Source organism: Scardinius erythrophthalmus, assembly GCF_964197995.2.
Source record: "Scardinius erythrophthalmus genome assembly, chromosome: 18".
Lineage (NCBI taxonomy): Eukaryota > Metazoa > Chordata > Actinopteri > Cypriniformes > Leuciscidae > Scardinius > Scardinius erythrophthalmus.
The window spans coordinates 34,085,625-34,099,740 of record NC_138238.1 but is presented as its reverse complement, the minus strand read 5'-3'; the positions used below and the strand labels follow the sequence as shown (position 1 = coordinate 34,099,740).

The 14,116-nt window shown below is 36.6% G+C and overlaps 1 protein-coding gene across 2 annotated transcripts in view; it reads left to right on the top strand.

Annotated features, from left to right (window-relative positions):
* Positions 1 to 14,116, top strand: part of sgms1b (sphingomyelin synthase 1b) — a 28,936-nt gene that overhangs the window by 4,415 nt on the left and 10,405 nt on the right. Inside the window, exon 1 of one of the 2 annotated variants that reach the window (XM_081392750.1) lies at positions 9,476 to 9,878. The exons of the other annotated variant lie outside the window; for it this stretch is intronic. The gene's annotated coding sequence lies outside the window, so the exon portion shown is untranslated. Of the gene's footprint in view, positions 1 to 9,475; positions 9,879 to 14,116 lie in introns of those variants that run through there. 2 annotated transcript variants of the gene reach the window in all.

Below are 14,116 nucleotides of genomic sequence, written 5' to 3'. Positions count from 1 at the left end.
AATTCAACCAATCAGGTCGCGACTTCAAAACTCCTGAAGTGTTTCCAGAAAAGTGTGCCATATGCATCAGACGTTCAGCCAACGGTCCGTGGGCGTTACGTCCGAGGCTGAGACTAGTCCAGACCGAACTTCCCTATCAAAAAAATGTTGTGGGCGGGGTTCGGGCTGGCACCCAGGCTACTTCAGAATCATACTTTATTTTTGTGTCTCCATTGTCCTGTGCGTTGGGTTACCAGCACCAAGTCCAAGCCCATTTATTTACACCCACAATGTAATATCAAATTTAGCATTTTAATCAGCAGTACATTTTTTGTTAATCTTTTACCATATGTCTTGGAGTATCGCAATAATATCGTATCGTGAGTTTAGTATCGTGATATGCATCGAATAGTGACATGAGGGTATCGTTACACCCCTAGTTACTAAACGAAACCCTAATGTAGAGTGTTATCAGATAATCATGAGAATGTAAAAATAGGCATGCAATATGAAATTTGAAATGGTCGATGCATTTAAAAAAATATTTTTTTGCATTTTAAAATGTTTTTATAGGTCTATATGTTTTAATAATTTGATTGGTCTGAGCTGAGCATCACGTCGTTTACCGCATTTATCTTTGATAACATTATTTAACATGTATTTAGCTGTGTGATTGTTAACTGGAATATTTTGGAAACCATATGCTTCAGAGAAGAAAGAGGTTTTTCAGGTTTTGTAGGTTGACATAATGCAGCGTTTGTCTAGATGGTTTCAGTGCAGGCGTTCTCGGATGACTAATGACTAAATGTAATTAGGATTAAGCAGGAGACATTTATTAGTGGGAAGACTGGAGTCGGTGGTGATCTCTGGGTAATTGGATGTCTCTCAGGTGTGTGTGCTCTGGAAGTCCCTGGAAACACAAGGCCAGCAGCTGGGCTTCAGTCCCTGAGGCTTCTGCTAAAGAGACTTGACTGAAATATGAAAATGTGCAGTTTGCACGTGAAATGTAACGTTTTCTCTGCTTAAAGGTATTAAACTTTGCATTAAGCTGTTTCTTGTAGTACACTAAGTTAAGAAGAGTGACATTCAATACAAATTATCTGACCTCAAATTTAAATCTGAATGGTTACTAATGATGATCCTTATCAAAAACGGTTTCGCTGTATCCATCCACTTTAACGATAAATTAGTTTGTGGCTCTTCACCTCAGGCTGCTGGTGTATTTGTTTCCTGTGTGGTCTCTCTTTGGTAAGTCACAAGAGCTCTAGGCTGTTTATGGAAAATATGAGACACTGCATGGAAACATGCATGGAGACACGTGCTCCTAATATAGACTTTTACTGTGGAAAGCATAGTGCTGTCGAGTGTCTGTGGATAGTTTGCCGCTGACACACTGATGTGTTTGTGTGTGTTGCAGAATTCCACTTACAGTAAGCACTGTAAAAATATATATTGAAAGACGCTGTTAATAAATCAAAAGATTATAGGAATATGTTTAAAAAAAAAATTATTTCAGGGGCCATTTACACAAAATCGTTTTCAACTGAAATCGGAAAACTTTGTATGCGCTTTTGTTGTTCATTTACACAACATCTGGGTTATGGGGGCCTGAAAACGCAAAAAATAAATACATTTTTAAACGAATTCAAAATGCAAGTTTTTGAAAACAATACCATTATCATCTCCATGTAAACTACAGAAACGTGAATATGAGAAAATGGTGACGTCATGCGCACACGTAATCATAGACAATTGGCTTGTTTGAGATGCGCCTTGCCTCGCCTGCAATGTAGCCGAGAGTAGGCGGCTGCAGTGAGAGGAGGAGTGAAAAAAGCGCAGGCAAGACGGACAGTTCTCTCTTCTCGCAGTGGATCTGACACCTGTGAGATCAAAGATGGATATCGCGGGATTCACCGGATTCACGCTTGTGCACAGTGTTGCTAATAAACTGGATAGAATTTAAGTTCTGTTGCTTTTATGAAAATAAATAGAATGAACAAGACACCCAAAGTAGCCTACTTATTTAATTCCATTCCAAATACATGTTTATCAGTCTTTTTTCTTTAATACAGACTTGTTTTTTTAAAAATAAAAAATACATTGCATAACCCATAGAGATCGCACTGTTAGTTAGTTTGGGAATATTCACACATAATTTATACACATAAAACATGATATCAGAGTTTTAAAATCAAACATTTTAAAAGAGAACAAATACATCACGGTTGTTTAAACCAATGAGCATTAAGCTGTGTCGTCAGCAAGTCGTTTCCCATCATGCTTTTGATCAGCGCAGTCGGTGGGTGGAGAGCAACTGCGCGCGACTGCAGAATCCGACAGGTGCGCCTTGCGCTCGCGAGAGATTTTTGACATACGTCAGCATGACATCAGAGCAAGGCGGACCGCACTCGGACACATTTCTAACCGGCATGCATCTCGCGCTGATCACCGGTGATCGATTCTGCGCAGATTTTGCTCATCTCAAACAAGCCTAGTATTAGAAGCGCGTAATATATTCAGTCTACAGACGCAAAGTGTTTCATTAGTGACATCGCCAACTACTGGCCTGGCAGCAGAATACAGCGTTTTTAGTCATTTTCACGGATCTATTTCCTGTTTCCTAGCTTTATTCAAGTAAATCCTATAGTTCATATTATTTTCAGTGTGTGTATTAGTTGCTTTGTAATTTTGTTTATTCATCCAGTGTAATTATCAGACAAATAAATAAAAATTACCATTGTATTTATTCTATTGTGGTAATAATAATTGTTTTAGAGGAATATAACTTTTTGTTAAAGTTGATCAAATAATTTTTCTCCTATTCTAGAAATTTGCAGGTTGATTTCTCCTAAAAGTGCAATGCTTTGTGCCTGTCACAGCAGTATTGACTTAACCAATGGTCTGGGGTTGGGGGCGGGACTATCTTTTTGACTGACCAGTGGCAGACTGGATATACAATGCAAATTTTAGATGTTATAATATCAATAATTTAACAATAAAAATGATTTAAAACTAAGCCAGATACATTCAAAGTTTTAATTTAGTTGTGTGAAAAACCAAAAGATTCACAGCTGACGAGCATTTGCATAACAAACGAGTGTTTAGAATTCAGATAATAAGAAAATCTGAATTGTAGTAATGTGTGCATACTTAGAGATTGTTTTACTTGAAGGAAATTCCTCAGCCAGATCAATGGGCTAACTCTACTTTGTGGTTACAGTCATTTTTAGAACGGTTATCTTGAAGCTGTAATAGAGGGAAAAATCTTTAGATGTCAGTGAGAATGTTTAACCAAACAAAGTATATAGCTTTACAGTTTCCCCTTACAAGCAAAGTTTCCTTTGTTTTACTCTTGCTTCCTTCTATGAGAGTGGAGCCAAACATTGTGTTGATGTGATAAATACACCTGGGACTGGTCTGTCTTCCTGGTTCTTCACTTATCTGAGAGTCTCCTGATTTCCTCTTATTACTGACCTTAAATTTATTTTATTTTTTTAACCATTTTGTCAGTGTACATGTAAACAAATAGGGATGCCAGTTAAGTTAACAAATGTGGGTTCTACTTTGTGATTGTGATCCCATACAATTCTTTTACTTTGATAGAAGCCCCTTACAACTGACCCCCCTAATTATGTTACTTAAAAAAAAAAAAAAAGTTTACCATTTTATTTTAATTAAAGAAGCCATATTATGCCCTTTTACGAATCTTGAATTTGTTTTTGGGGTCTACTAGAATAGGTTTTCATGCTTGAATTTTTAACACTTAATTTTTTACACATTTTACATTGCAGCACCACTCGTCCCAGTCTGTCAGTAATGCTCCCCGAAATCTCCACCTATACCCTCAAATAGGCCGTTATTTGAGGCGATAGCCATTTATAGTGGTGTCCGAAACCATAGTGGACTTTATTGAGTGCACTTATTCAATCCCACATTGCACCGCAATAACGAGTGTACAACTGATGAACACTCAACGGCTGTCCGAATTCGCTCACTCGTATTCATTCACTCCTTCAAGTGAACAGTATTAGTGGACTAACGTAGGGAATAGTGAATGAGGGTTTAGGGGGCGATTTTGGATTCAGCCAATGTCTCTATGAAGCTCCTCCTACCGAAAAGCTCAGTGTGCTCTTATTGGTCGGCTAGACTAGTGTGTTGTGATTGGTCGACCACTTCAAACTTGTTTTGGAAATGTCACGCCTCTTACCATACCTGTGAGTTTCAGCCACGCTACAACTCGAGCAGGCCTTGGGCAGGAATTATTTCAATGAGAAATATTGTGATGTGGTCATTCCCAGAAGTAAACCCGAGGTGTTTCAGGGAGTTCAGAAATAGTGCTTACTAATACAGAGAGTGACTTTGTACTTTGTTACTTTTCAGACCTTTTCCATGCTCAAACAGCAACATTATACGCACTAAAGAAAGTGTGCGTAACACTTCGTTGCTGGAAGTGTTGTTGTCTGAAGACTTTTCTTTTGCCATGGCACTGTAGATTAAGTAGCAGCAAAATGTACATTTTATTAAGACATTTTTTTCATGGAGTTCAGTCGAATTAGAATATTTAAAAGTGAAATAAGGCCTGTTTCAGACCTCATGCATGAGCGGTGCATAAGCCAGGCTGCAACATCAGCTACACATAGAGCTTTCAATCAATTAATATTCTGATGAATATTTAATTTGTTTGTTGCCTCATAAAAGCCTGTATTGCAAAATATTGTGTTGATGAATTGATTTATAATGCATTTTCAACATACTTCCAGTTCAGCACACAACATGCGGTTAAAAAAGAATCAACTTCAAAGCAGGGTTGGGCAATATGGCAAATATATCAGATCACAATTTCTTTCAGGCAGGACCACAATCATCGTTCTTATCACCATTCTTTTTCATGTTGGTGTTTGAGGCTATTTTGCGAGATACTATTTTCCTCATTCAAAAATACAGTTCTAAAAGATAACAAAATAGCCGTTTTCTTTATACAATACAATCAAGAATATGTTATCAGTTAGTTGCCTTAATTAATTTATGCTTTTTCACTTTTTCAACTTTAGTTAGTCAGTGGCAGATTAAGACTCTTTGGGGCCCTTGGGCACTGACAGCTAGAGTGAAATACAATAAAATTACTGTCATTCTTTTCTTTACTTTTTCTTTTCTTTTCTTTTCTTTTCTTTTACAAAATGTCCCAACTTTTCTGGAAATGGGATTGTATATTATATACAATATATGTATATCTCCTATGGTGAAATGATTGTTGTTCCCTGTACATGTGATAAAGGGTCTCTCAGTGTCCGAAAGGGCAGAAACTGTCTCTCTCCAAACACTTTTATCGAGTGAGTGAGGTCCAATCTTGAAACCTTACACCAGCGCTTGGAAAATGGAGAATCCCCCTTGTTCATATTAAGCTTAGACAAGAAAACCATCAAAATGGATAGACATTGCAGTTTCCTCAGTAAATATTTTTTAAATGTATTACATTTTTCAAATCAAGGCAGGGTGGGAGCAAAAACTTGTAGTTACACATAATGAAGTGTGTGTGTGTGCGTGCATGCACATTACTTGTATCAAAAACCTTACTACTATTCTGACTGACTCACTGCTCTGTTACATTTAGTCAGTAAAGGCAAGCGTGCAGAGAAATGCATCTATATGAAAGAAGCCCAATTCACTTCGATATCTGACTTTTTGAACTGCTTAAATGTATGCTTGTGTTGTTTGTTAGTGTGAATTCAAGCCGTGCTGGTAATGCTAATGAAGTTTCAGCTTATGGAATGTGTGTGTCGAGGAGTTTAGAAGAAGACAGAGAGTGATTGAGAGACTCAATGGATCTATTGTGGCCCGTTCTTCCCCATCAGCAGTGTTGTTGGCCATCTTATTCTGACCCGTAGTTTTAGAGTTGAGCTATTGACGGACCTTTTACATCCCAGTTTTTGTAGATTTTGAAATCTGTTTTGAGTTGGGTGATATATTGCATAACAAAGACCGCATATTCAGCCATTTCACAATATTAAATATGGGGCCATTATATGAATGAACAAGCTGTTGCCAGCACTGAATAATCTGCATAGATCCTTACCTGCGGGATTTTGCAAGCAAGAGCGGGACGAAATTTAACTCAAGGGCGGGACAGAATTTTGCGTGAGTGGGATTGAAAAATCCATCCCACATATCTCAAGTATTTCTTTATGCAATTTAGTCAAATTGCTTGAATCATCAACGCTTTTTTGGTGTTGTTATTGAATAGATTAGACAACCTCATAAAACTTCACACTGAAACCCATTAGAGCAATTTATGAAACAAGACGTAAACAAATATTTGAAGCAAAAATTTTTATTTGTTCAAACATTTAGACTGCTTCATGTCATTCCAAACCTGTATGACTTTCATCTGCATGGTAAAAAAAGGCACAGCACAATGCAATGCGTACAAATAACAATACAGGTAAAAGACCTGTAAAAAATCAATATGGAATTGTGCCCAATTTTTATGGACTTTTATTACAATGTGTGGGACACAAAAAGTGAAAAAAAAAAAAAAAAGGAATGTGAAAGTATCATAAAAGTTGTCCATAGGACTTAAACACAATAGGTCATGCTTTCTGATGTTATAGATTTGTATGAGAAACAGATAAAAAATTTAATCAGAATTCACCAAAACAATTGCCTCCTCCAGTGAGCTGAGATCCCTATCTGTGAGTCAAACCAGTTTTGGGAACTTAATCAACAGATTATTGGAAATATTCAAATACAGTCATATGAGTTTGGAACGACATGCGGAGGAGTAAATGATATCTGCACAAATCTGCATATTTGTGCATATATTTACCCAGAGGGCTTTTTTTTTTTTTTTTACTTTTTTTTACCTTTCATAAAGAGCATTTCTCCCCCTAATCTTATTAAGTGTAGGCTGTACTTCATATTTCATTTTAAATTCTTAAATTTGACCAATAAATTCAGTTAGAATAAGACATTATAGGGCTCTTATACCATTCAAATGAAATAATTTACACTGAAAAATTCTAACTACATTAAACAATGTTATGAGATTGTTTTAAATATATTTTGAATATACAAATACATTTTTTTGGAAAGAACGATACTTTTATCGTTACGATTCCTGCCGCCAGAGTCATTGAATCTTTGACTCAACCGATTTGTTCAAAACGCTGAATCATTCAGTAATGAAAACACGGTTAAGAAGTTGCTGTGAGATGCGCTATAGTTCTGCTGCAGTCTTTGTTTGGAACAATTGCGTCTAAAATGTAAGCGACTTTGTTTATTGTACTGTTGTGTGAAATCAGTGTCACATTTTCAATCACGATGGTATTCAGGAAAACAACTCTTGGTCATTTAAAATTGTTAAAATTGATCGATTTCTCCTCTAGAGGCTGTGCGAGTCTCAACAGCACAACCTTGTAACCGTCAATACATTATGTATAATCCACCATTATCGCCACTTACACTAAATATACTAAAATCAGAGTCATTCTCGCATTAGTTATTGTCGTTTTAATCAGGCTACTTGTCCAGTCGGGCAAGTAAAATTCTCTTTCACTTGCCCCTCCTCAAGCTCTTTACTACACACTAGTTAGCTCCCTGTCACGTGATAATGGAGCGTAGTGAAAGGGAGTGATACAAAAGTTTTGTAGAGTAATGAAACACCTCAACGGTCGCGCCTCAACAATTATTTGCACTCACACAAATGCTCCTAAATATATTTTGAGGGCGCACAGATTACTTTTCTGAAGCATATGGGACAAAAATGGTCGCAATTTTGAACCTTGTCATAACAATAAATCTCGTTTTGATCTTTTCAGCTCTGTATTCTGTTACGATCAACGGGCCTTTCAAAACATTTCTGACCCCGTATTCTTGTACAAACCTAGATAAAGCAGGTGAAAGCAAGTGACACACAATACCGGTGGGATTTAAAGAGATGGCAGTTTTGTTCAGTCTCACACCTTCTGTTTGCTTTGCATAGAAGAAGCTGTTCAGTAACTTAAAACCACCTCTGTTAACAATGGCCGTTTGAGTTCTATAGATGGGTTAAAGAAATCAGGTGTGTGTTTTTATTAGGGTCCTTTTTACAGAAAGTTTCATTTGATTGCTATAAAAAGGAAAAAGTGATGTGTGCACTGTACTCAAATAGAAACCTGACATCATTTCTAAAGTAAATCCAGCAGTAGTTATAGCAGCTGCTTTGCAAATAAATGGTATGAGTAAGTTCAGATGAAATATCACTTATTCCTTGTCGCCGATTGTGTATTATTATGAGTAACCAAGCAACTGGATAAAGGAGTGAAGCAACTTCCTAAACTTACATGTGATCTTTTTTTTTTTCTTTTTTTCTTTTTTTTTTTCTTGAATGAATAAATTGGAGTGGTTAGTGGTTACTAAGGAAAAACAGCCAAGAGGTCTCCAGCATACATGTGCACTCTTTCAGTACTGTTTAAAAATGATTTTTCAGGATGCACCTTATGAAGCTGGTTCAGAAAACAGGAAGAGCGAGAGCTAGAATCAAAAAGTGGCGACATATGTGCTGTTATATAGTAGTTTTGGTAAGTTTACCATTATTCTAACACTTATAAAGTGTTCAAACTTTTCACTGGTAGTATAGCCATCTTGGGAAACGGCAGTTCAGTGAAAAATGTGACTTTACAGGAAGTGGGAGGGTGATGGTGAGAGAAACCTTTTCTGTCTCCGCAAGTTGTGAGCTTGTTGTGATTCCATGGCTTGTGAATAGGACAGATATAAGTTTAAATAAAACTATTGTGCATATGTTTAGGTCAGTGACTACTTCCTACCACTATATGCACTAAAAAGCATTGCCTGACGATCCGGGGCCAGCGTGAACATTGCTCGGGACAGTCGACAGGCCTGTCACTTGCCCGATCGAGCCGGTGTTGCATTGTCATGAAACTTTATCAGTTGCATGTGTAGCAAATTACCTCAAAGGGAAATATGAATAATTAATTATAAATATTTAGATCTGCTGTACAATCAACTAGGGCTGCACAATTTGGGGTAAAAATCTACTTGCAATTTTTCTGGTTTGCGATTTAAAATGTGATTTTGGCATGCTCAAAGTCTAGTGTGACCACAGCTTTTGGCTTTAACTTAATATATGATCATATAATTTAGGATTTTCAACAAATTCATATTACAGAAGCAAATCTTAAAGGGGTCCTATCATGCTTTTCCACATTTTCAACTTTAATTAGTCTGTAACGTTGCTGTTTGAGCATGAAAAAGATCTGCAAGGTTACTACAAGTCCACTCCAAAGGGAGATATTTTATTTAAAGGTGCTATAAGTGATGTTGGGTGATGTCAATTCTTGGTATTGTCAAACAAAATGGAGGCTAGCTAGACCCTCTCTCCTCCTCATCCGCGCACCAACCCCCCAAACCCCACCCCCAAATCCTTCTAGTCGGTTATTGGCCGGAACAGTTTGTTATGTTTTGTGGTGTGGGTTAGCCCAGTTTGTTTTTCTTGCCGTTTGTGGAGCCTGGGCTGTCTACAGAGGCCACAGTTTTTTTACAGTGTGTTCAGGGGACAGGCAGCTAGCAGATAGTAAGATGATGTTTGCTGTATGTGACAAAAAATGTTTTGGTCTAAAAAAAACATGTGACATGGCTTAGAGCACCTTTAACAGGATCCACTTACCACTTACTTACAACAAAACGGCTCGTTTGAGCAATAATAATGTGGCTCATTTAAATACATTTGAAGGCTCATTTGTTTGACCGTCCTAAGGCTGATGAACTTCGAGGCATTTTAGTCATTTTACTGACGACTGCTCACATCTTGGGAGTTCAATGCGGGATTCGCAAAACACTTGCTCTTGAAAGATGAGACAGTACCCAGTTTATTTGGACCAGCTTGTTCCTCAGAATCACAACCTGTAAGTATGAATAATTATTGATGTATATATTTTCTACCGGGTGTTCAAAATGCGTAGTTTTGCGTTTTATTTTGTGTAAGTTTCCAGCTAACTAACTCACGTCTGACTGAAATACTTATGACCTAATTTTGAACCACTTTTACTGCCTATTAATGCAGACTGTCTGTCGTTCTTACTACTACTTTGAGTAATGATGAAGGATTGAGCAAGATTTGTTTTACAAACTTTAATGTTACATCAGTCATTCACGTTCATGCTCGGCTAACTTATGCGCTGTTATTGATAAAGTTCCCGCATGTGCACTGCAGTAAATTAGAAATATACACATTGGTTGGTTGATGAACATACACTTGTTAATGCTGATGGTGAGGAATTAAATACATTAATACATTATCTCATAATGTACCTCAAACTAAGTAGTGTATCACACACACACACACACACACACACACACAAATTCTCTGCAACTCTTTAGTTTCCTTACTAAATCTAGTTGTCAAATAAACCTGGCATTGTATTTAACAAATACTGTTGGCTCCTTGACAAATTGCTTTGTTCCTCTCTTGCAAGCCATTTTGGATAAAAGCATCTGCTAAATGCATAAATCTATATATCTCATAAAAGTACACATCCGAAGCATGTGTCTAGAAAGCCGCTTCTTAGACAGCATGCAAATACTAAATTGAGTTCACTCTAAATTGTCAAAATGCCCGTATTGGTGAGTATCCTCGTAAACATCGTCGGTTATATCTTAGGTGAACGTAAACAGTTGAGAAATAAAACGTATGTGTAAGTATTAGATCCGTGCATAGGTCTTAAAGTGACATCAGCCTAAAGATTAAAAAAAAAGCTTGCTGCTCTTGATTACATAACTTTTGTAACTTAATTGAGGATTAATCTATACTTAATTTATACAGTGAAGATAGTTATTTTACATTTGATTACTTTATTCAATTGAAAACGACGGTTAGACCTCCCTGAAAAAAGCACTGTTTATTTCATTTGTACTTTTTTTGTTTCTATTCTGTTTTGTTTTTAATTTATTACTGACTGTTTACTTGTCTTACAAAAAATATTAGGCTAGTTTTTGGTGTCACAACCTTATTTATTAGGGTGGGTCAAAAACAGCAGAAACAATAACTAGACCTATTTTATTTTATTTATTACTGTTGTTTTTGTGGTGGGGCCAGTGAAAATGTTGGCAGAACAAGTAAAATTTTTAACCATTGGTCGAAAAACCAGTTGAAAAATAATCCTCAGCATTGAGCCCTGTGTATGTAGGTAGTGTTTTTTTCTAAACCACTAGATGAAACAGAAACTCACCGCAGCTCTTTTCTAAACATCCGCAGTTCACTATACATTAGTGATAGGAATAGTTCACCCAAGAAAGAAGATGACGAGTATATTTCCCCTGATGAACAGACAAGAATAGTATATTTTGATGAATGCTGGTATCTAGGCAGTTGAGGGTAGCCATTTACTTTCACTATTTTTTTCTACTATGGAAGTCAGTGGCTACCATCAACTGTCTGGTAACCAACTTCCTTTACAATATTTTCTTTTGTGTTCAGCAGAAGGAAACTCACCATTTTGGATCAACTTGAGTGTTGATTCCCTGCAACAGCAATAATTCTTACTCAAAGTTGAACTCAAAAGTTGGCAGCCCTGTTTGAAGAAAGTTTTAGGTTTCCTGAACAACTTTTATGAAATTCTCTGTAAGTTAATGTTAGATCCTTTGCTTATCAGTTAAAAGGATAAGAGAAATAAGAGAGTCCCTGTAGCCTAACGGTCATATGTTCACAAATGTGCTAGTAATACACACAGTGCAGTCATGGTGTGATGTGATCGGAAATCATGGAATTTATCATTCATGTTTTTTGATGCCAAGTTAGGCTTATACTCTAATTTTCTGTCATGGTCTATGAATTAGCCTGGCCACCCCATGTCTAAAACCACCACTGTTGCTATAGTCACCGAACAGCTGAGCAGTTATGTTCTGGAAAAACGAATGCTTGGAGTTAATGTATAGCTTTGCTCATATCAGTTAATGTTCTAAAGAAGCACATGAGATTATATGACTCTGAGCAGGTGACCAGCTCAAATGATGATTGTTATGGAGTGTACAGATTTTCTATCTTTATTTAGATGCAGAAGAGTTTCCCTTTCTAGTTGCCCATTGGCATTTATCTATTTGGCAGGCATCTTTATACTCGGTTCATTCAAGGTATAAATTCTGAGGGCTGTCAGAAGTTGTCTCATTAAACTATAAATTCAAACCTAAAAAGATTTGATGTTATCTTTTGCTTTGACAACTGAAATTTCTGTGGGTTGGTTTGTACTTGTAGTTAATTATCATCCTTGGGTTTTGACCACATTGTTATGGTAGACTGCTTGTTCAAATGGATTACTCATTCAGAGTTTTAGAAATAATGTCTTGAACGCCCTGAAAACTCTTCCACAATCCTGGACTGTAGTTTGTCCTTGTTTCTGAGAGGTTGCTTAGCACTTAATGTAAGATGCATGGCATGTGCAGTCATAATACTATAGAGAGTCTTGAGAACTTTATTAGGCCATTAGTCAGCAGTTACCACTGGTGTTTGACAATTACTGTCACATTCTCAGCCTGGTTATCTTCACTTTTTTACCCCTCTGTCTGTGGAGAAAAGGCTTCTGTACATGTGTCATTCAAAACACATTGTTTTGTAAGTTAAAATTAAATGAAAAAGCCACAATGAATATGTTTTTATGTCGTTAAGCTTCTAGTAAGGATGTGTAATATTTTGCAATCTATTAAATTTAAATAATAAACGATAATGAAAATCTGACAGTCCATTTATCCTGCTTATTGAATGATTAATACAACTAAAAAAGCTTTCTTCCTCTATTTTAAGTTTTCTCTCATTTACTCTTTTTATTCAACGTTTTTGCTTTAACTTGCTTTAAAACAATTTCTAGACATATAGGGTGAATTCAGGTTGATTCCAAGTAATCTTAATGGTAAAAAGTGGTCCAATCACCTCGAATTCACCCCTTTTAAAGGGGTCATGACATGGATTTTTTTTATTATTTTATGACGCCATTAAAAATAAACCATCAACTTATTGTTGCTGGGATCCTTCTTAGGTGAGTACAGAAATGAGCAAATGAGCTGTTTGAACTGGACACGTCGAAGCGAACGATCCTTTATACACCTATTTACTCTACCATTTGTCCTGTGGGTATGTCAGAAAGTGAATGTGCATCTGTATATTGTATCCAGTGTGGATTCGACGCTCGCATCTGGTGTGCCAGTGGGCGGGGCCTATGGTGCAGTGATTTATAATTATTCGAATTGCCCGTGTGATGTCACAAATCCCACCATATCCAAATGAGCCGTTTTTGGAGCTTGATTAAATAAAAGCTTTGTTTATAATGAGGAGAATGTTTTAAGCTATGAAACTTGCAGGATGTTTTTATGGTACAAAGACCTATAAAAAGATCAAGGAAAATTTTACTTCTCATGTCATGAGTCATGACCCCTTTAAAGGTTTTATGCCCACCATATACGTTATGATGAATGTATATAAATACAAACTGAAACAGTCCAAGGCCATTGTAATTACGGTCGGTAGTAAACATGGTGATATGTTGACAGCAGTCCAATAAAAAGTTAAGCACTCATTAAAAAAAAAAAAAAAAAAAAAAAAAAACATAGATCATGCTTAATATTGAATGAAGTATTCTGGATAGCTGCTTAATAAAAGAAAGTGGGTATGTTAGAATAGTGCTGTTATTTTTACTTAATGCATTTATCTTGCTCAGCTTGGTTAGTGATTTTATACTGGGTTGCTTGCCAAAATAAGAAGATCGCAGGAAACCACAGGTGCACTCTGATATAAGTTGTGACAGGAAGGAAGGCCATTGCAAGTGTAGAAATAAGGACCCCTCCCATTATTTCTTGTGTACTCAGCTTAAACAGCATCTAAGCTCAAAATGAACTGTTGTTGGTCAATTTACGTGTCGGTCAAACAGCCATGTCTGCTTGTCTAAGTATCCTGTTCTTGTCCAAAATAAACTGCAAATTGGACTGGGCTTCATAGTTCATACCAATATGCAAGATTATTCTTTAAAGTCTCAATTAAATGCAATTAACGACATATCTGTTCTTCCTTATTGTGATGTACATTTGAGTGTAACTGATTATCGAGAAAAAAAAAATAGGATGGGGACATGCATCTATGCATCAGTTTGATTGGTCT